Genomic DNA, 22,941 nt, shown 5'->3' with positions numbered 1-22,941 from the left:
TTATGAATAATTAAACGAACAGAAAAAATGATTAATTATAGTCATGTTCATTACACTCATTTCTAAAACACACTCGACACCACTGTATTGTTTTTGACCTGACACTTACGGGTCAGGTCAAATGCATGTTCACCAAACCAACATATGAGGGCTGAATGTTGGGAAGACAAATCACATACTGATAATTGTGTATCTGTGGATAGTGTTGTGCGGAGGAGGGTGTATGTGTTGGAAATGAGATGTTTGAGGACAATATATGGTGTGAGGTAGTTTGAACGAGTAAGTAATGAAAGGGTAAGAGAGATGTGTGGTAACAAATAGAGTGTGTTTGAGAGAGCAGAAGAGGTTGTTTTGAAATGGTTTGGTCACATGGAGAGAATGAGTGAGGAAAGATTGACAAAGAGGATATATGTGTCAAAGGTGGAGGGAACGAGAAGTGGGAGACCAAACTGGAGGTGGAAAGATGGAGTGAAAAAGATTTTGAGCGATCGGAGCCTGACATGCACGAGGGTGAAAAGCGTGCAAAGAATAAAGTGAACTGGAACGATGTGATATATTGGGGTCGACGTGCTGTCATTGGATTGAACCAGGGCATGTGAAGTGTCTGGGATAAATAATGGAAAGTTTTGTGGGGCCTGGATGTGGAAAGGGAGCTGTGGTTTCGGTGCAATATACATGACAGGTAAAGACTGAATGTGAACGAATGTGGCCTTTGTTGTCTTTTCTTAGCGCTACCTCGCGCGCATGGTGGGGGAGGGGGTTGTCATTTCAAGTGTAGCGGGGTGGCGACGGGAATGAATAAAGGCAGCAAGTATGAATTATGTACATGTGCATATATGTATATGTCTGTGTATGCATATATATGTATACGTTGAAATGTATAAATAGCCTAGCGGTTAGCATTCCTGCCTCTTGCACAGGGGTCCCGGGATCGATCCTGGCTGTTGGAGGTTTGTATGTTCTATGAAGGTGAGCGTTCATATGCACTTTATTCGTATATATATATATATATATATATATATATATATATATATATATATACATATATATATATATATATATATATATATATATATATATATATATATATATATATATATATATATATAATTGGGGTGGAAAGATGGAGTGAAAAAGATTTTGAGTGATCGGAGCTTGAACATGCAGGAGGGTGAAAGGAGGGCAAGGAATAGAGTGAATTGGAGCGATGTGGTATACCGGGGTTGACGTGCTGTCAGTGGATTGAATCAAGGCATGTGAAGCGTCTGGGGTAAACCATGGAAAGCTGTGTAGGTATGTATATTTGCGTGTGTGGACGTATGTATATACATGTGTATGGGGGTGGGTTGGGCCATTCCTTTCGTCTGTTTCCTTGCGCTACCTCGCAAACGCGGAAGACAGCGACAAAGCAAAAAAAAGAAAAAAAAAAAAAAATATATATATATATATATTCTTTCTTTCTTTCAAACTATTCGCCATTTCCCGCGTTAGCGAGGTAGCGTTAGGAACAGAGGACTGGGCCTTTTTTGGAATATCCTCACCTGGCCCCCTCTGTTCCTTCTTTTGGAAAATTAAAAAAAAAACGAGAGGGGAGGATTTCCAGCCCCCTTGCTCCCTCCCCTTTTAGTCGCCTTCTACGACACGCAGGGAATACGTGGGAAGTATTCTTAATCCCCTATCCCCTATATATATATATATATATATATATATATATATATATATATATATATATATATATATATATATATATATATATATATATATTTATATTGTTATTATTGTTATCATCATTATTATACTTTGTCGCTGTCTCCCGCATTAACGAGGTAACGCAAGGAAATAGACGAAAGAATGGCCCAACCCACCCACATACACATGTATATAGATACACGTCTACACACGCACATATACATACCTATACACCTCAACGTATACATATGTATACACACACAGACATATATACACATGTACATAATTCATACTGTCTGCCCGTATTCATTCCCGTCGCCATACCGCCACACATGAAATGAAAACCCCCTCCCCCCGCATGTGCGCGAGGTAGTGCTAGGAAAAGACGACAAAGGCCACGTTCGTTCACACTCAATCTCTAGCTGTCATGTATAATGCACCGAAACCACAGCTCCCTTTCCACATCCAAGCCCCACAGAACTTTCCATGGTTTACCCCAGACGCTTCACATGCCCTGGTTCAATCCATTGACAGAACGTCGACCCCGGTATACCACATCGTTCCAGTTCGCTCTATTCCTTGCACGCCTTTCACCCTCCTGTATGTTCAGGCTCCGATCACTCAAAATCTTTTTCACTCCATCTTTCCACCCCCAATTTGGTCCCCCACTTATCCTCATTCCCTCCACCTCTGACACATATATCCTCTTTGTCACTCTTTCCTCACTCATTCTCTCCAAGTGACCAAACCATTTCAAAACACCCTCTTCTGCTCTCTCAACCATACTCGTTTTATTACCACACATCTCTCCTACCCTTTCATTACTTACTCGATCAAACCACCTCACACCACATATTATCCTCAAACATCTCATTTCCAGCACATCCACCCTCCTCTGCACAACTCCATCTATAGCCCACGCCTCGCAACCATATAACATGGTTGGAACCACTATTCCTTCAAACATACCCATTTTCGCTTTCCAAGATAATGTTCTCGACTTCCACACATTTTTCAACGCTTCCAGAACTTTCGCCCCCTCCCCCACCCTATGATTTACTTCCGCTTCCATGGTTCCATCCGCTGCCAAATTCACTCCCAGATATTTAAAAGACTTCACTTCCTCCAGTTTTACTCTATTCAGACTTACCTCCCAATTGACTTGTCCCTCAACCCTACTGTACCTAATGACCTTGCTCTTATTCACATTTACTCTCAGCTTTCTTCTTTCACACACTTTACCAAACTCAGTCACCAGCTTCTGCACTTTCTCACATGAATCAGCCACCAGCGCTGTATTATCAGCGAACAACAACTGACTCACTTCCTAAGCTCTCTCATCCACAACAGACTGCATACTTGCTCCTCTCTCCAAAACTCTTGCATTCACCTCCCTAACAACCCCATCCATAAACAAATTAAACAACCATGGAGACATCACGCACCCTTGCCGCAAACCAACATTCACTGAGAACCAATCACTTTCCTCTCTTCCTACACGTACACATGCCTTACATCCTCGATAAAAACCTTTCACTGCTTCTAACAACTTATTTCCTACACCATATATTCTTAATACCTTTCACAGGGCATCTCTATCAACTCTCATATGCCTTCTCCAGATCCATAAATGCTACATATAAATCCATTTGCTTTTCTAAGTATTTCTCACATACATTTTTCAAAGCAAACACCTGACCCACACATCCTCTACCACTTCTGAAACTCATAGAAATATATATATATATATATATATATATATATATATATATATATATATATATATATATAAAGGAAATGTATTCCAGGAAAAATAAGATATTAGATAGTTTGTAGTGAAGCTTAATGTAGCTGTATAACTTTATTACTTGAATTATAGATCCTGGAGTATTATGTTCCTTTAGCTCCACGGAGGAGGTATTCATGCAACTTCCATTCAGTTTCGATAATTCATATGTATACATGTATATTCATGGTCTCAAATACATATGAAAACCAAGAGTGTACAAACTGATGAAAGAATATATACAAAAATACCTAGACAAACGCACACACACACACGCACACACACACACACACACACGCACACACACACACACACACACACACACACTCTGACCTTAAGTGACCATCGGCCATCCCAGGGTCAGACCCGCATTGGTTGGACTCCTGTGTATAGCAGTCGGCCTACATCCACACCAAGTGTCAATGAATGGGTACCACCTGGCTTATGGTCTGGGGTGCGTGTGTGCACACACACGGGAGTAGAGACGTGGTACATATGTACACGTTTAGGAAACGGTGCAACATGAGTGTAAAACTCTCTCCTCGTAACACGCTAAAAATGATTATAAATGATAATCATGCGTACACACACACACACACACACACACACACACACACACAGTGTTTTGGTCAGCGGTTCTGACCGTAAGTCAGCAAGGGCCAGACCGGGGTCGACCCCGCATGAGTTCAAATCTGGGCTTAGTAGTCGGCCTGCACACATCCCAGGTCTTCATCCTTCTCTTAGGGTTGGTCTATGTATGGGTATCTACTTGAGGCTATGGTGTGTGTGTGTGTGTGTGTGTGTGTGCGTGTGTGTATGTGTGTGTGTGTGTGTGTGTGTGTGTGTGTGTGTGTATGTGTGTGTGTGCGTGTGTGTATGTGTGTGTGTGTGTGTGTGTGTGTGTGTGTGTGTGTGCGCGCGCGCTCGTGCGTGCGCTAATATATACAGGAGTAAAGACAAGGTACATATATACAAGGTTAAGAGACGGGGCAACACGAATGTAAAACACTCTGCCCGTAACACTCAACTAGCAATAATCACATCCAACGATAACTACAGGCTTTACCGTGTGAGGCGAACACGACACTCCACACGCTCGCACCGCTTCCGCCGAACGTACTAATTTCCCATCAATAATTTCCAGTACATCTTACTTACCCAGAAATTATTGTTATAAGAACCATCATTTCCACCACGGAGCCACTATGGATGGGAAAGCCACTCCTACTGTGAGCTGTACAGTATGATTTATTGACGTGGGATCGTAAATCTCTCGTGAGAAGGTTGTCAACTGGGGAAATAACTGTTAGCAGATTGACCTAAGGTTAGAGGACTCGACTGTGTGGTGCTAGTGATTGTCGGGAGGGTGGGGAGGTGAGTGAAATGGATGGAAGAGGTGGGAAAAGACACTGGTCATCAGTAGGATCGTGAGAACACGATGAAGAAGGGGAACGCTGCAGCTGTCGTATTGTTCGACAGATGCTAAGCTAGAGGAATGGGACAAGAGAAGGACTTTCCAGACTGCATGGGCGATGGGTGCTAACAAATCACAAGCCAGATTTCGGTGAGATGCAGTCTCGATGCGCAAGAAGGTCTGGCCATGATGAATTACGGTAATAATGTAATCTTATAAGATACGTTCAAGGAAGAGAAAGAGAGACGAAAAAAGGTTGGAAGGGAGCAGCAGGAGTGGCGTTCCTCTTCACCAACAAAGGACAATATTTCACGCCATATAACGCCAGCGAGAACACCATCCCAGCCTTACACACTATCAGGAAGGAGATCAAGACAAGTTCTTCCTCGCATCCTTCACACAGTTCCCTTGGTCTGCTGCTTCAACATCTTCATTCACCTCTTGTCTCCACTATGCTCCGTTGCCACTCGGGAAATGTCTTTCCTGATAAAATCTATACTTCACCCTGAGCACTGTCTCTACTGACTTCTCACATTTCGCTTGTTGCATCTGTCGATTTGTCTTATGTCCAGAGCACTAGATGAGTAGTGGATACTGACTACATCTCGTCTTCACATCTACCGGTGATATCAAAGTACAGCAATCTACAAACTGTTCGTTCTTTTTAACACCATTTTCTGATCTCACTAAATTTCATAACAAAATTATCCATTATAGTAAAGTTACGACACAACAAACCTCTCCAATGTTGTAAGATTACGACACAACAAACCCTTTCCATTATAGTAAGATTACAACACCACAAAGTCCAACAGTATTGGAGGGTTAGAGTACAACAAACTCCTCCATTATCAAAATGTTACGACACCACCCCAGTATAAAGGTTGCGACGCAACAAACCCATACAGTACTATAAGATTAAGACACAACAAAACCCCTCCAGTGTTGTAAGATCAAGGCACAACAAATTCCGCGGATATGACAGAACAAACCCCTGCAGCATTGTAAATATACGACGCAAACATATTCTTCCGTTATCTTAAGATTACGACACAAACAAACCCTACCAGAACTAATCTCTCTCCAGCATTGTAGATTTACGAAGCAACAAATCCCTCCAAATAATCAAACCCCTGCAGCAATGTAAGATAACAACACAACAAACCCATCTAGTATTGTAAATTTACGACAAAACAAATTCCTCCAGTACTATAAGATTACAACACACCAAGCCACTCCAGTATTGTAAGGTTACGACACAACAGCACACTCTCCCAAATACTGAAAGGTTACGGTAAATCCTTACGGCAATATGAACTAATCCAGTAATGTGTCACTGTGACGGAGGAAACACTGTATTGTGAGCTGATTTTACTAGACCAGAAACACCTGAAGTGTTCTTGTGTTATTCCCTTGTTCTGAATTGAATTTTTCCTTTCATAACATGGCAGAGTATACGTAATCGGTCTTAAGAAAAGAACATTATGTGACTGTCACATATTGCAGCATAACCTGTAGCCCCTACGTAAAGCTGTGGCAAAACCCGTATTGCTAGGGAAAAAAGAAAGAGAAACGTCTGGCGTTGTGGTTGAAAACGTTGCTGTGAAATAAGTTAAAAACAGTGAAATATATGACAATATAGAGCCAATTGTGTGAGTGTGTATAGGGCTGGAGAGTGGGTGATAAGTATAATATACAAGGCGTATATTGTCCCCCTTGTGGTGAGCAGTGGTTGGAACATACACAGATTTATCGTAATGCCATTATGATAATACGCTCGGATATATCCTGAGGCAAAGGATGGCACTCAAGTCTATTTCCTGACGTTTGATTCTCTGTATCTATTGCTCTCCTCATGCGTTCGCCTGGTGAGATCTACAGCATGTCAGGGGTACGTTTATGCTGAGGTATCTTCCAGTGAATAATGTACATGCCATCAGTTCGATTAATATCCACAGTCAGTAAGGAAATGGAAGAAACAAAACTTTGTTCCGTTAGGAAGGCATGGTTCCTGGCACCCGACATCAATATTCGGTGTTTTTTGTCATCAAGTGTTCGTGTTTATCTCCTTTCCGTATATCGGAGGCATTCATATGAGGGAAAAGGCAACATAACAACATACTTACACAAAGACAAACCATCAATCAACTGCTTCTTTATCATGGGCTACGCAAACCAGACCAAAAAGAATATTTCGTCATCTAGGCTTACAACAAGAAAATATAAACTTCACAATCCACGCTGTAACTTTACTCAACCGCCATCAATGTCCCTCGCCTTCTTCCTCCCACAGCCACAGCTCCCACACTTGAGAACATTCCCAGTAAGATAAAAACTCACTATGCATACAGTGATCACAGGCCAGGCCCTGGAGCCAGCCACAAGTCGTCCTGACGAACTAGTATCAGGGTTCGCAGTGCTGCCATTATTACATGGCTGCCAGAGACAGGGACGTTAACTACTACCGTTAGGGCTGCACATTTTTGTTATCTATAAGATGGATGACCTAGAGAGCTAAGCTGGAATATGTAGGCTTTTTTGGTTACGAAATATATATATATATATATATATATATATATATATATATATATATATATATATATATATATATATATATATATATATATATATATATATATATATATATCTTCATTTTCTTTCATACTATTCGCCATTTTCCGCGTTAGCGAGGTAGCGTTAAAAACAGAAGACGGGCCTTTGAGGGAGTATCCTCACCTGGCCCCCTTCTCTGTTCCTTCTTTACGGAGGAGATTGGATGTGTTGGAAATGAGATGTTTGAGGACAATAAAGTTATCCAATTTGCATAGACCATCACTAATATCAAGATTATGATTCTTTGTGCATTCAATAATCGTAGATTCAACGATATTACTCGTGGTACTGGAGTTAGAGTTGATAACTGAGATGGCATTACTCCAGTCAATACAATGATCGTAGTTTTTAATATGATTAAACTAGGCATTTGATTCGTGTCCTGTTCTTATACTATATTTATGTTGCTTAAGTCTAACAGAAAGATCCTTACCAGTCTGACCAACATAAAACTTATCACAATTTCTACACCCAGGAGAATTTTCTGGTGAGTTCCTGATTAAGATATTCTTTATAGTATTATTGTTGCTGAAGGCAACATTTACATTAAAGGATCTACGCGACATGGGAAGTAAAGCAGAATTATTATTAAAAGGGAGAACTAAAAGATTCTTGGTGCCAATGGGAGGTTTGGGCTCAACTCTATAAAATGATTTCTTTGCTAACTTAAGGTATTCATCAATGAAAGATCTAGGGTACTTTAACTTAGATCCAATGTAATACATCATCTCAAACTCATCATCAATATACTCTGGACTGCAAATACGTAACGCCCTAAGGAACATAGATTGAAATGATGATAATTTAATACTGTTATGTTGAGATGAGTAATAATGGATATATGAGCATACATTGGTAGGTTTTCGTACATGCTAAACTTAAACTTGTTTCCTTGCCTATGGATCATGCAATCTAAAAATGGTAACATACCATTATTTTCATTTTCTACAGTAAATTCGATGGAAGGTACTGAATTGTTAAGTACGGGGAGAAATATTTGTAAATTTTCATTTGTTGGCCAAACACAAAGAACATCATCTACACACCTTAGCCAAACTGCACTAGAAGGTAAGATATCCTTTAGTAATTTTGCATCAAAAAATTCCATATAAAGATCACTTAGTACATACAGGTGAAAGAGGGTTATCCATTGCCATACCAAATTTTTCCGCATAATGATCTCCATTGAATTGAAATTCAGTCTTTTATACACAATCTTGTCAGTTCAGTGAAAACATACTTTGAAACTGGTAAATGAATATTATCCAAAAATTCAAATAAATATTCTAAAGGGTCATCAACTGTAACTTTTGTGAAAAGTGATGAAAGATCAAAGCAAATAAGTTTCAAATGAAAATCATCATTGATATTGTTAAGCTTGTTAACTAAATCTACATTGATCATGACATGAGAATTTGATATCTTATCCACTAAAGGCCTTAATAAAGAAACTAACCATTTTGACACTTTATATGTGATGGAGCCTACTGAACTCACTATATGTCTTGCTGGAAAATTTTGTTTATATGTTTTGATAAGTCCATACATATATGGAAATGAAAGGGACAAACATGACAAACGTTTGATGACAGAACCATTATCTTTCAACAACAACTTCAGTTATTTATTGAAATGGGAATTAACTGCTTTAGAGGATTCTTACTGAGTCTAGAATATGTTGTGTCATCACTCAAAGGATCATTCATTTCAGATGAATAATGACATTTGTCTGAAATCACAAGTGTTAGCCATATCTGCTTTAGAAATATGTATATCACTATCATTTATTTAAGGTGTTAATAGCTCTTATAAATCTTTTAGGGCAATTAGGTTCCATTAGTTTTGACAAAATTGGCATATATACATAAATATATATATATATATATATATATATATATATATATATATATATATATATATATATATATACATTTATATATATATGTATATATATATATATATATATATATATACATATATATATATATATATATATATATATATATATATATATATATATATATATATATATATATATATATATATATAGGTGAAAAAAAGGGCAAATGAGAGTTGGGGTGAGAGAGTATCATTAAATTTTAGGGAGAATAAAAAGATGTTCTGGAAGGAGGTAAATAAAGTGCGTAAGACAAGGGAGCAAATGGGAACTTCAGTGAAGGGCGCAAATGGGGAGGTGATAACAAGTAGTGGTGATGTGAGAAGGAGATGGAGTGAGTATTTTGAAGGTTTGTTGAATGTGTTTGATGATAGAGTGGCAGATATAGGGTGTTTTGGTCGAGGTGCTGTGCAAAGTGAGAGGGTTAGGGAAAATGATATGGTAAACAGAGAAGAGGTAGTGAAAGCTTTGCGGAAGATGAAATCCGGCAAGGCAGCAGGTTTGGATGGTATTGCAGTGGAATTTATTAAAAAAGGGGGTGACTGTATTGTTGACTGGTTGGTAAGGTTATTAAATGTATGTATGACTCATGGTGAGGTGCCTGAGGATTGGCGGAATGCGTGCATAGTGCCATTGTACAAAGGCAAAGCTGATAAGAGTGAGTGCTCAAATTACAGAGGTATAAGTTTGTTGAGTATTCCTGGTAAATTATATGGGAGGGTATTGAGAGGGTGAAGGCATGTACAGAGCATCAGATTGGGGAAGAGCAGTGTGGTTTCAGAAGTGGTAGAGGATGTGTGGATCAGGTGTTTGCTTTGAAGAATGTATGTGAGAAATACTTAGAAAAGCAAATGGATTTGTATGTAGCATTTATGGATCTGGAGAAGGCATATGATAGAGTTGATAGAGATGCTCTGTGGAAGGTATTAAGAATATATGGTGTGGGAGGCAAGTTGTTAGAAGCAGTGAAAAGTTTTTATCGAGGATGTAAGGCATGTGTACGTGTAGGAAGAGAGGAAAGTGATTGGTTCTCAGTGAATGTAGGTTTGCGGCAGGGGTGTGTGATGTCTTCATGGTTGTTTAATTTGTTTATGGATGGGGTTGTTAGGGAGGTAAATGCAAGAGTTTTGGAAAGAGGGGCAAGTATGAAGTCTGTTGGGGATGAGAGAGCTTGGGAAGTGAGTCAGTTGTTGTTCGCTGATGATACAGCGCTGGTGGCTGATTCATGTGAGAAACTGCAGAAGCTGGTGACTGAGTTTGGTAAAGTGTGTGGAAGAAGAAAGTTAAGAGTAAATGTGAATAAGAGCAAGGTTATTAGGTACAGTAGGGTTGAGGGTCAAGTCAATTGGGAGGTGAGTTTGAATGGAGAAAAACTGGAGGAAGTGAAGTGTTTTAGATATCTGGGAGTGGATCTGGCAGCGGATGGAACCATGGAAGCGGAAGTGGATCATAGGGTGGGGGAGGGGGCGAAAATTCTGGGGGCCTTGAAGAATGTGTGGAAGTCGAGAACATTATCTCGGAAAGCAAAAATGGGTATGTTTGAAGGAATAGTGGTTCCGACAATGTTGTATGGTTGCGAGGCGTGGGCTATGGATAGAGTTGTGCGCAGGAGGATGGATGTGCTGGAAATGAGATGTTTAAGGACAATGTGTGGTGTGAGGTGGTTTGATCGAGTGAGTAACGTAAGGGTAAGAGAGATGTGTGGAAATAAAAAGAGCGTGGTTGAGAGAGCAGAAGAGGGTGTTTTGAAGTGGTTTGGGCACATGGAGAGGATGAATGAGGAAAGATTGACCAAGAGGATATATGTGTCGGAGGTTGAGGGAACAAGGAGAAGAGGGAGACCAAATTGGAGGTGGAAAGATGGAGTGAAAAAGATTTTGTGTGATCGGGGCCTGAACATGCAGGAGGGTGAAAGGAGGGCAAGGAATAGAGTGAATTGGAGCGATGTGGTATACCGGGGTTGACGTGCTGTCAGTGGATTGAATCAAGGCATGTGAAGCGTCTGGGGTAAGCCATGGAAAGCTGTGTAGGTATGTATATTTGCGTGTGTGGACGTATGTATATACATGTGTGTGGGGGGGGGGGGGCATTTCTTTCGTCTGTTTCCTTGCGCTACCTCACAAACGCGGGAGACAGCGACAAAGTATAATAAGAAAAAAATAAGAAAAAATATATATATATATATATATATATATATATATATATATATATATATATATATATATATATATATATATATATATATATATATTATTGATATTTATTTTGCTTTGTCGCTGTCTCCCGTGTTTGCGAGGTACCGCAAGGAAACAGACGAGAGAAATGGCCCAACCCACCCCCATACACATGTATATACATACACGTCCACACACGCAAATATACACACCTATACATCTCAATGTGCACATAAATATACACACAAAGACATATACATATATACCCATGCACACAATTCACACTGTCTGCCTTTATTTATTCCCATCGCCACCTCTCCACATAATGAATAACATCCCCCTCCCCCCTCATGTGTGAGAGGTAGCGCTAGGAAAAGACAACAAAGGCTCCATTCGTTCACACTCAGTCTCTAGCTGTCATGTAATAATGCCCGAAACCACAGCTCCCTTTCCACATCCAGGCCCCACAGAACTTTCCATGGCTTACCCAGACGCTTCACATGCCCTGATTCAATCCATTGATAGCACGTCGACCCCGGTATACTACATCGATCCAATTCACTCTATTCCTTGCACGCCTTTCACACTCCTGCATGTTCAGGCCCCGATCACTCAAAATCTTTTTCACTACATCTTTCCACCTTCAATTTGGTCTCCCACTTCTCCTCGTTCCCTCCACCTCCGACACATATATCCTCTTGGTCAATCTTTCCTCACTCATTCTCTCTATGTGCCCAAACCATTTCAAACTACCCTCTTCTGCTCTCTCAACCATGCTCTTTTTATTTCTACACATCTCTCTTACCCTGACATTACTTACTCGATCAAACCAACTCACACCACATATTGTCCTCAAACACCTCATTTCCAGCACCTCCACCCTCCTGCGCACAACTCTATCTATAGCCCACGCCTCGCAACCATACAATATTGTTGGAATCACTATTCCTTCAAACATACCCATTTTTGCTTTCCGAGATAATGTTCTCGACTTCCACACATTCTTCAAGGCTCCCAGGATTTTCGCCCCATCCCCCACCCTATGATTCACTTCCGCTTCCATGATTCCATCCGCTGCCAGATCCACTCCCAGATATCTAAAACACTTTACTTCCTCCAGTTTCTCTCCATTCAAACTTACCTCCCAGTTGACTTGACCCTCAACCCTACTGTACCTAATAACCTTATTCTTATTTATATTTACTCTTAACTTTCTTCTTTCACACACTTTACCAAAGTCAGTCACAAGCTTCTGCATTTTTTCAAAGGGATAGAGATGGAAAGCAAAAAGGTGTTTTTCATGAATGTACTGGAAAACTTGCGGTCCAGATAAACTTTTGGTCTGTCAAGACTTTATTATGGCGGATGACCAACTATCTACCCTCATGTATCCAAGATATAGTTGTACTTTGTGTAATGAAGACAATTGAGAAACATCATAAGCAAATATTCCAGTTTCATGATAAGAGAAGAAGTGGACCAGGCCAGTATGATACAGTGGTTAAATTGATGAAAACTACTATTGACGTTTGTGTAAATAAATCATACATTTATAGATTGATAACTGAATTCTACATATATATATATATATATATATATATATATATATATATATATATATATATATATATATATATATATATTCTTTTTTTTTATACTATTCGCCATTTCCCGCGATAGCGAGGTAGCGTTAAGAACAGAGGACTGGGCCCCTGAGGGAACATCCTCATCTGGCCCCCTTCTCTGTTCCTTCTTTTGGAAAATTGAAAAAAAACGAGAGGGGAGGATTTCCAGCCCCCCGCTCCCTTCCCTTTTAGTCGCCTTCTACGACACGCAAGGAATACTCGGGAAGTATTCTTTCTCCCCTATCCCAAGGGTCATATATATATATATATATATATATATATATATATATATATATATATATATATATATATATATATATATATATATATATATATATATATATATATATATATATATATATATATATATATATATATATATATATATATATATATATATATATATATATATATATATATATATATATATATATATATATATATATTTATATATATGTATATATATATATATATATATATATATATATATATATATATATATATATATATATGTATATATATATATATATATATATATATATATATATATATATATATATATATATATATATATATATATATATATATATATATATATATATATATATATATGTATATATATATATATGTATATATATATATATATATATATATATATATATATATATATATATATATATATATATATATATATATATATATATATATATATATATATATATATATATATATATATATATATATATATATATATATATATATATATATATATATATATATATATATATATATATATACATATATATATATGGGCAATGGATAGAGTTGTGCGGAGGAGGGTGGATGTGCTGGAAATGAGATGTTTGAGGACAATATGTGGTGTGAAGTGGTTTGATCGAGTAAGTAATAATAGGGTAAGAGAGATGTGTGGTAATAAAAAGTGTGGTTGACAGAGGTGAATAGGGTGTTTTGAAATGGTTTGGTCACATGGAGAGAATGAGTGAGGAAGGTTTGACCAAGAGGATATATGTGTCATAGGTGGAGGGAACGAGGAGAAGTGGGAGACCAAATTGGAGGTGGAAAGATGGAGTGAAAAAGATTTTGAGTGATCGGGGCCTGAACATGCAGGAGGGTGAAAGGCGTGCAAGGTATAGAGTGAATTGGAACGATGTGGTATACCAGGGTCGACGTGCTGTCAATGGATTGAACCAGGGTATGTGAAGCGTCTAGGGTAAACCATGGAAAGTTCTGTGGGGCCTGGATGTGGAAAGGGAGCTGTGGTTTCGGTGCATTATTACATGACAGCTAGAGACTGAGTGCGGACGAAAGTGGACGTTGTTGTCTTTTCCTAGCGCTACCTCGCACACATGAGGGGGGAGGGGGTTGTTATTTCATGTGTGGCGGGGTGGCGATGGGAATGAATAAAGGCAGACAGTATAAATCATGTACATGTGTATATATGTATATGTTTTGTGTGTGTATATATATATATGTATACCCTGAGATGTATGGGTATGTATATGTGCGTGTGTGAACATGTATGTATGTCCATGCGTATGTGGGTGGGTTGGGCCATTCTTTCGTCTGTTTCCTTGCTCTACCTTGCTAACGCGGGAGACAACGACAAAGCAAATTATATATATATATATATATATATATACATATATATATATATATATATATATATATATATATATATATATATATATATATATATATATATATATATTTTTTTTTTTTTTTTTTTTTTTTTGCTTTGTCACTGTCTCCCGCGTTTGCGAAGTAGCGCAAGGAAACAGACGAAAGAAATGACCCAACCCACCCCCCTACACATGTATATACATATGTCCACACACGCAAATATACATACCTACACAGCTTTCCATGGTTTACCCCAGACGCTTCAGATGCCCTGATTCAATCCACTGACAGCACGTCAACACCGGTATACCACATCGATCCAATTCACTCTATTTCTTGCCCTCCTTTCACCCTCCTGCATGTTCAGGCCCCGATCACACAAAATCTTTTTCACTCCATCTTTCCACCTCCAATTTGGTCTCCCACTTATCCTCCTTCCCTCCACCTCCGACACATATATCCTCTTGGTCAATCTTTCCTCACTCATTCTCTCCATGTGCCCAAACCATTTCAAAACACCCTCTTCTGCTCTCTCAACCATGCTCTTTTTATTTCCACACATCTCTCTTACCCTTACGTTACTTACTCGATCAAACCACCTCACACCACACATTGTCCTCAAAGATCTCATTTCCAGCACATCCACCCTCCTGCGCACAACTCTATCCATAGTCCACGCCTCGCAACCATAAAACATTGTTGGAACCACTATTCCTTCAAACATACCCATTTTTGCTTTCCGAGATAATGTTCTCGACTTCCACACATTCTTCAAGGCCCCCAGAATTTTCGCCCCCTCCCCCACCCTATGATCCACTTCCGCTTCCATGATTCCATCCGCTGCCAGATCCACTCCCAGATATCTAAAACACTTTACTTCCTCCAGTTTTTCTCCATTCAAACTTACCTCCCAATTGACTTGTCCCTCAACCCTACTGTACCTAATAACCTTGCTCTTATTCACATTTACTCTTAACTTTCTTCTTTCACACACTTTACCAAACTCCGTCACCAGCTTCTGCAGTTTCTCACATGAATCAGCCACCAGCGCTGTATCATCAGCGAACAACAACTGACTCACTTCCCAAGCTCTCTCACCCCCAACGCACTTCATACTTGCCCCTCTTTCCAAAACTCTTGCATTCACCTCCCTAACAACCCCATCCATAAACAAATTAAACAACCATGGAGACACCACACACCCCTGTCGCAAACCTACATTCACTGAGAACCAATCACTTTCCTCTCTTCCTACAGGTACACATGCCTTACATACTCGATAAAAACTTTTCACCGCGGCTAACAACTTGCCTCCCACACCATATATTCTTAATACCTTCCACAGAGCATCTCTATCAACTCTATCATATGCCTTCTCCAGATCCATAAATGCTACATACAAATCCATTTGCTTTTCTAAGTATTTCTCACATACATTCTTCAAAGCAAACACCTGATCCACACATCCTCTACCACTTCTGAAACCACACTGATCTTCCCCAATCTGATGCTCTGTACATGATTTCACCCTCTCAATCAATACCGTCCCATATAATTTACCAGGAATACTCAACAAACTTATACCTCTGTAATTTGAGCACTCACTCTTATCAGCTTTGCCTTTGTACAATGGCACTATGCACGCATTCCGCCAATCCTCAGGCACCTCTCCATGAGTCCTACATACATCAAATAACCTTACCAACCATTCAATAATACAGTCACCCCCTTTTTTAATAAATTCCACTGCAATACCATCCAAACCTGCTGCCTTGCCGGCTTTCATCTTCCGCAAAGCTTTTACTACCTCTTCTCTGTTTACCAAATCATTTTCCCTAACCCTCTGACTTTGCACACCACCTCGACCAAAACACCCTATATCTGCCACTCTATCATCAAACACATTCAACAAACCTTCAAAATACTCACTCCATCTCCTTCTCACATCACCACTACTTGTTATCACCTCCCCATTTGCGCCCTTCACTGAAGTTCCCATTTGCTCCCTTGTCTTACGCACTTTATTTACCTCCTTCCAGAACATCTTTTTATTCTCCCCAACTCACCCCAACTCTCATTTGCCCTCTTTTTCACCTCTTGCACCTTTCTCTTGACCTCCTGTCTCTTTCTTTTATACATCTCCCACTCAATTGCATTTTTTCCCTGCAAAAATCGTCCAAACGCCTCTTTCTTCTCTTTCACTAATACTCTTACTTCTTCATCCCACCACTCACTACCCTTTCTAATCAACCCACCTCCCACTCTTCTCATGCCACAAGCATCTTTTGCGCAATCCATCACTGATTCCCTAAATACATCCCATTCCTCCCCCACTCCCCTTACTTCCATTGTTCTCACCTTTTTCCATTCGGTAGTCAGTCTCTCCTGATACTTCCTCACACAAGTCTCCTTCCCAAGCTCACTTACTCTCACCACCCTCTTCACCCCAACATTCACTCTTCTATTCTGAAAAACCATACAAATCTTCACCTTAGCCTCCACAAGATAATGATCAGACATCCCTCCAGTTGCACCTCTCAGCACATTAACATCCAAGAGTCTCTCTTTCGCGCGCATGTCAATTAACACGTAATCCAATAACGCTCTCTGGCCATCTCTCCTACTTACATACGTATACTTATGTATATCTCGCTTTTTAAACCAGGTATTCCCAATCACCAGTCCTTTTTCAGCACATAAATCTACAAGCTCTTCACCATTTCCATTTACAACACTGAACACCCCATGTATACCAATTATTCCCTCAACTGCCACATTACTCACCTTTGCATTCAAATCACCCATCACTATAACCCGGTCTCGTGCATCAAAACCACTAACACACTCATTCAGCTGCTCCCAAAACACTTGCCTCTCATGATCTTTCTTCTCATGCCCAGGTGCATATGCACCAATAGTCACCCATCTCTCTCCATCAACTCTTAGTTTTACCCATATTAATCGAGAATTTACTTTCTTACATTCTATCCCATACTCCCACAACTCCTGTTTCAGGAGTATTGCTACTCCTTCCCTTGCTCTTGTCCTCTCACTAACCCCTGACTTTACTCCCAAGACATTCCCAAACCATTCTTCCCCTTTACCCTTGAGCTTCGTTTCACTCAGAGCCAAAACATCCAGGTTCCTTTCCTCAAACATGCTACCTATCTCTCCTTTTTTCACATCTTGGTTACATCCACACACATTTAGACACCCCAGTCTGAGCCTTCGAGGAGGATGAGCACTCCCCGCGTGACTCCTTCTTCTGTTTCCCATTTTAGAAAGTTAAAAAATACAAGGAGAGGAATATATATATATATATATATATATATATATATATATATATATATATATATATATATATATATATATATATATATATATATTATCCCTGAGGATAGGGGATTAAGAATACTTCCCACGTATTCCCTGCGTGTCGTAGAAGGCGACTAAAAGGGGAGGGAGCGGGGGGCTGGAAATCCTCTCCTCTCGTTTTTTTTTTTTTTGATTTTCCAAAAGAAGGAACAGAGGGGGCCAGGTGAGGATATTCCAAAAAAGGCCCAATCCTCTGTTCTTAACGCTACCTCGCTAACGCGTGAAATGGCAAATAGTTGTGCGCAGGATGATGGATGTGCTGGAAATGAGATGTTTGAGGACAATGTGTGGTGTGAGGTGGTTTGATCGAGTGAGTAACGTAAGGGTAAGAGAGATGTGTGGAAATAAAAAGAGCGTGGTTGAGAGAGCAGAAGAGGGTGTTTTGAAGTGGTTTGGGCACATGGAGAGAATGAGTGAGGAAAGATTGACCAAGAGGATATATGTGTCGGAGGTGGAGGGAACGAGGAGAAGAGGGAGACCAAATTTGAGATGGAAAGATGGAGTGAAAAAGATTTTGTGTGATCGGGGCCTGAACATGCAGGAGGGTGAAAGGAGGGCAAGGAACAGAGTGAATTGGAGCGATGTGGTATACCGGGGTTGACGTGCTGTCAGTGGATTGAATCAAGGCATGTGAAGCGTCTGGGGTAAACCATGGAAAGCTGTGTAGGTATGTATATTTGCGTGTGTGGACGTATGTATATACATGTGTGTGTGTGGGGGGGGGGGGTTGGGCCATTTCTTTCGTCTGTTTCCTTGCGCTACCTCGCAAACGCGGGAGACAGCGACAAAGTAAAAAAAAAAAAAAAAAAAAAAAATATATATATATATATATATATATATATTCTTTCTTTCATACTATTCGCCATTTCCCGCATTAGCGAGGTAGTGTTAAGAACAAAGGACTGGGCCTTTGAGGGAATATCCTCACCAGGCCCCCTTCTCTGTTCCTCCCTTTGGAAAAATAAAAAAAAAAAAAAAAAAAAAAAACGAGAGGGGAGGATTTCCAGTGTATATATATAGCGCTGGTGGCTGATTCATGTGAGAAACTGCAGAAGCTGGTGACTGAGTTTGGTAAAGTGTGTGAAAAAAGAAAGTTAAGAGTAAATGTGAATAAGAGCAAGGTTATTAGGTACAGTAGGGTTGAGGGTCTAGTCAATTGGGAGGTAAGTTGAATGGAGCAAAACTGGAGGAAGCAAAGTGTTTTAGATATCTGGGAGTGGATCTGGCAGCGGATGGAACCATGGAAGCGGAAGTGGATCATAGGGTGGGGGAGGGGGCGAAAATCCTGGGAGCCTCGAAGAATGTGTAGAAGTCGAGAACATTATCTCGGAAAGCAAAAATGGGTATGTTTGAAGGAATAGTGGTTCCAACAATGTTGTATGGTTGCGAGGCGTGGGCTATGGATAGAGTTGTGCGCAGGAGGATGGATGTGCTGGAAATGAGATGTTTGAGGACAATATGTGGTGTGAGGTGGTTTGATCGAGTAAGTAACGTAAGGGTAAGAGAGACGTGTGGAAATAAAAAGAGCGTGGTTGAGAGAGCAGAAGAGGGTGTTTTGAAATGGTTTGGGCACATGGAGAGAATGAGTGAGGAAAGATTGACCGAGAGGATATATGTGTCGGAGGTGGAAGGAACGAGGAGAAGTGGGAGACCAAATTGGAGGTGGAAAGATGGAGTGAAAAAGATTTTGTGTGGTCGGGGCCTGAACATGCAGGAGGGTGAAAGGAGGGCAAGGAATAGAGTGAATTGGATCGATGTGGTATACCGGGGTTGACGTGCTATCAGTGGATTGAATCAGGGCATGTGAAGCGTCTGGGGTAAACCATGGAAAGCTGTGTAGGTATGTATATTTGCGTGTGTGGACGTATGTATATACATGTGTATGGGGGTGGGTTGGGCCATTTCTTTCGTCTGTTTCCTTGCGCTACCTCGCAAACGCGGGAAACAGCAAAAAAAAAAAAAAAAAAAAAAATATATATATATATATATATATATATATATATATATATATATATATATATATATATATATATATATATATATATAATGCGGGAAATGGCGAATAGTTTGAAAGATATATATATATATATATATATATATATATATATATATATATATATATCATTCCCTTTGTCCGTCTGATAAGAATATAAACCTCGTTTCGTGAATATCTACAATGGAGGGTCCGTGGTCATCTCATACGCCCTAAATTTCTGTTTATATCCCACCCGTTACACGGAACTCTGATTTCTCCCCATGAACTTCTTCATTGTTGTGACTGTAAAGGAAGGATCTGTAAACTGTCGTCCGTTTCTGCTTTTCTCTAAGGAAAATTTTATACAGTTTATCATAAAAGTCATGAAATGTGTCAGTATATCAAACTTCTGCAGCCGGTTTTATAGTGAAGAGAATGGCCCTATGCCTACTGATGACTCATTGTCACCACCAGCCGCCCTCTGCCACATAATTCATAGGCCTAATTAAAGGGTGGGAGGAGCAATGCCTCGCCTGGAGCGGGAGGAGGGGTGAGGCCGGTCCTGGGAGAGACCACAAGGAAAGGGGAGATAGGAGAGGGCTGACCTGGGAGGGATAACAGGGAAGCGGGAGGAGGGGTGAGGCGTGACCTGGGAGGGACATTGGATGGGGAAGGTGGAGTGAGGTCTGACCTGGTAGGGAGCAGAGGAGGGGAGGAGAAACTCTTTAGGTCTACCCTTGGAAGTGTGTGTGTGTGTGTGTGTGTGTGTGTGTGTGTGTGTGTGTGTGTTTGGGGGGGGGATAGGAGAGGGGAGGAGAGAGATCTGGTCTGAGAGGGAACGTACGAGAAGGGGAGGAGGGGAGTGGAGTAACATGGGAGAGGAAGGACGATTTACTGTGGTGAGGAGTCTACGTCTGGCTAGATCCAGGTTGACGGTGGTAGGAAGAAAGGTATGTAGGACTCTGAGTTCTTTTCGTGACATCTAATCTGTGGTAATGTGATTAGGAACTTTGCATTTGACAAGAGCCGACGCCTGATTGTTTAGCTTTATGATGGGGATGTGGGCGATATAATGCTGACATTTTGACTGGATTCCGATTTCGGTTGAACCTATACACTGCGACTAGGAAGTGATACGGTTTGAGATGGGGTGAGAGAACTGGATGATCTGTGCTTCTGGATTCCTAGAAGATGAGAGGAAGTAATCAAAGAGAGGCTAGGATAACTGCACAGCTATGGTAATCTTGTGGAAGAAAACACACATGTTGCTTCACTTATTTCCTGACAGAAGCACACACTTTTCTTCCATGGCTCTACATTGGTCTAACCCACAGCCATAAATACTTTTATAGTGGTTAGGGGCGCTCCTGACTGTCCTATACACTCATACGTCATCCAAGTTTATCACTGTAGGTCACGTGACCCAAGTATTCCATGAGCTATCAACTTTCCTTGTGTGTCCAGGAATAGGCGTAACTGATGGATTGCGTGGTCTCAAGTTTGTGTACATATGTATCGGTGTTCTGTTTACCTTGTCCGATTTCTTTCCTTTTCTAAGTCCAAAAAAATTACTCAATAAATCAAGTTACCGAGGAATTCTTAATGGTCAGCGTTAATGGCCGCGGTAAAAGCCAACAATTCCTAAGGCAAGACTTCGTGTGAAATCGAGGTTCATGTTATTCGTAAGCTCCAGCGCACGCAAGAAATCCATCATCCTGATCTAAATGGCAATGCTGTGCAACATTAATGGCAGTGATGTAGTGAATCACGATATGAAATCGACTGCAGAAGTTGATGAGATGGATGCCATCCTTCTGTGGAGAAAAACAAGGGCCACACTCGTTCACTCTCAGTCTCTAGCTGTCATGTGCAATGCACCGAAACCACAGCTCTCTTTCCACATCCAGGCCCCACAAAACTTTCCATGGTTTACCCTAGACGCTTTACATGCCCTGGTTCGATACAGTGACAGCACGTCGACCCCGGTATACCACATCGTCCCAATTCACTCTATTCCTTGCACGCCTTTCATCCTCCTGTATGTTCAGGCCCCGATTGCTCAAAATCTTTTTCACTTCATCTTTCCACCTCCAATTTGGTCTCCCACTTCTCCTTGTTCCCTCCACCTCTGACACATATATCCTCTTGGTCAATCTTTCCTCACTCATTCTCTCCATGTGACCAAACCATTTCAATACACCCTCTTCTGCTCTCTCAACCACACTCTTTTTATTACTACACACCTCTCTTACCCTTTCATTACTTACTCGACCAAACCGCCTCACACTACATATTGTCCTCGAGCATTTCATTTCCAATACATCCACCCTCCTCCCCACAACCTTATCTATAGCCCGATGCCTCGCAACCATATAACATTGTTGGAACCACTATTCCTTTGAACATACCTATTTTTGCTCTCCGAAATAACGTTTCTCGCCTGCTCCCTCCCCCACTCTGTGACTCACTTCCACTTCCAGGGTTCCATCCGCTGCCAAATCAACTCCTAGATATCTAAAACACTTCACTTCCTCCAGTTTTCTCCATTCAAACTTACCTCCCAGTTGACTTGTCCCTCAACCCTACTGTACCTAATAACCTTGCTCTTATTCACATTTACTCAGCTTTCTTCTTTCACACCCTTTACCAAACTCAGTCACCAACTTCTGGAGTTTCTCACCCGAATCACCCACCAGCGTTGCATCATCAGCGAACAACAACTGACTCACTTCCCAAGCCCTCTTATCCACGA

Source organism: Panulirus ornatus, chromosome 13 (assembly GCF_036320965.1).
Source record: "Panulirus ornatus isolate Po-2019 chromosome 13, ASM3632096v1, whole genome shotgun sequence".
In the NCBI taxonomy this organism is placed as follows: Eukaryota; Metazoa; Arthropoda; class Malacostraca; order Decapoda; family Palinuridae; genus Panulirus; species Panulirus ornatus.
This window is presented reverse-complemented; position numbering follows the sequence as displayed.